Below are 2,198 nucleotides of genomic sequence, written 5' to 3'. Positions count from 1 at the left end.
ATACACATCTCTCTGCATACAATTCTATACTTCGAGCCCCGATTGATGTTGAAATAATGAAAAATTGATATTTTTTTTCCAACAGCGGGGACTCCATATGCCGGTGGTTTCTTTAGAATAAAATTAGTTCTTGGAAAGGACTTTCCACAGAGACCGCCGAAGGCTTACTTCCTAAAAAAAATTTTTCATCCTAATGTAGCAAAGAATGGCGAAATATGCGTTAATTAACACTTTGAAGAAGGATTGGAAACCGGATCTTGGGATCATAAACGGATCATAAACGCTTGCTTATCCTTATGTTTCTTTCTTTTGCATTGTTTTGACTGTAAAATGTCTACTGATAGTGCCAAATCCGGATTTGGCAGAATCTGTTTAAAACGAGGAAGCTGGCAAGTTGTCTTTAGAAAGTCTCGACGAATATTCAGAACGAGTGAAAATGATGACCGAGATACACACACACGTAACGTCTTATCTCAACACAAAAAATCTAGATTTTCTCAAGTTTCATTATTACAATTTTTATGAATGACTTATTTCTTTACGGAGGTGGAAAAGGTAGCAAGGCTGGTCTAGTCTAGAAAGTTGCGCCTCTTCGGACACCGGAGGACCTCTTCTCAAAAAGCACGCAAGTGATAAAAAATTAACAGCGGAAAAATCAATATTATTTACCTGTCTTTTTGTAATTTAAAATAGTGGTATGAGAATGTTGCCTCATATTGTATACAATTATTATTGCATAGTAAAATTTTATTATCTAAACTTGACTGATCTTATTATTAAATATGTAGAGAATTTTATATGTCTAGTTATGTAAAAAAAGGCAAAATTGATCGTCCAGATGGAAGACTAGTACAATTCTGTAATGAGCTGTACAATTATAGGCTGAATTAGAAATTTGCTATACACTACCTGTTAGCAAATATTTTTACATAATGTACAAAATGATACAATGTGATCACTTAAAATAAAGAAAATGTCTTCTATGTGTAAAATAGCTTTTGTTTATTTTACTTAACAAATGTTGCGTTTCATTCAATAGTTACATTTTAGCTACCATATATTTTTTTATGAAGCATATTTATGCATGTCTTCAGATTTTTTTTTAGGATAAAAAGATATAGGATAAAATAGTGGATAAAAGGACTAAAATTTATAATATTAGGAATTTTTTCTTTCCAATGGACAATAAAAACTTTCTTTCAAGAATAACTTTTTTATTAAGAGACTCTGGCGTTAGTTTTTCTTCAGTCTTGCGCCGCTTGATTGCTATTTGTATACTGCATGAATAAAAATGTGTATATGTTCTTAAGTAGCTATCAATTTGTGCACTAAATATCGTCAATATCTAATTAGTTAACATTGTAAAGACTGTATGAATTTGTATGTACTATCTCAAAAAGTTGTTGTTTATCAAAGTACGAAATGTGCTTCTAGCCCTCACAATCTGATTATTCCAAATGCTATATCAAGAAAATCATTTATATCCTTCTTTAGGACAATTTGCTTATGAATCTTAAAAGTATGTAAATGGTGATATATAATAATCTTTGTAATTTATGTGTCCGGTGGGTTATTTCTTTAGCAAGCATAAATATAAGCATTATATATTACTATTGTAACGGTTACGAGTAAGGATTCAATCGAAAGGAATCGTCCGAGGAAAGAAATCACATAAATACCATCGATTTATAAATATAATTATTCATAAGATTACACCGCGGATTCGGTCTACGAAGATACTAAATGAAGATATTAGGATATGTATATAATCATATCTCCGTCGATTACACAGACGAGTTATACAAATGCGCTATTACAAGGAGACCATCGAAGTCAATACGAGAGAGAGAGAAAGAATACGAACTCTACTTAGCTGAGTACGGGTGCTGATGCCGGAGCTCGTCTTCGGTGGGAGCCACGTTCCGTGCCGTGCGCAACCTTGGAAGTCTCCGTCCAGTTTCTAGTCCTCATACAATTCGAATCGTCGCCATCAAATATCATGCATGGGCTAAGAATTCCTCTTCCTCACACGATCATGATCGCTATCAGTACTCCATGTTCCGGATGCTCCGGCAATCGTGGCAGGTCATGCGTTGCCAGGTCAAGAAGTTTCGGGAACGTGGCTCGAGCTCCGACTGATTTTGCCTTCGCTCTCCGTACCTCTCTTTGTGGGCCCGTCCCCCACCTCTCCTACCTCA

The 2,198-nt window shown here is 35.0% G+C and overlaps 1 pseudogene; it reads left to right on the top strand.

Annotated features, from left to right (window-relative positions):
- LOC105460901 overlaps positions 1-2,198 on the top strand; it is a 13,287-nt pseudogene that overhangs the window by 3,330 nt on the left and 7,759 nt on the right.

This window comes from Wasmannia auropunctata, unplaced genomic scaffold (genome assembly GCF_000956235.1).
Source record: "Wasmannia auropunctata unplaced genomic scaffold, wasmannia.A_1.0 LD336101.1, whole genome shotgun sequence".
Lineage (NCBI taxonomy): Eukaryota > Metazoa > Arthropoda > Insecta > Hymenoptera > Formicidae > Wasmannia > Wasmannia auropunctata.
The sequence above is the reverse complement of the archived record's forward strand: the minus strand, read 5'-3'. Positions and strand labels throughout refer to the sequence as shown.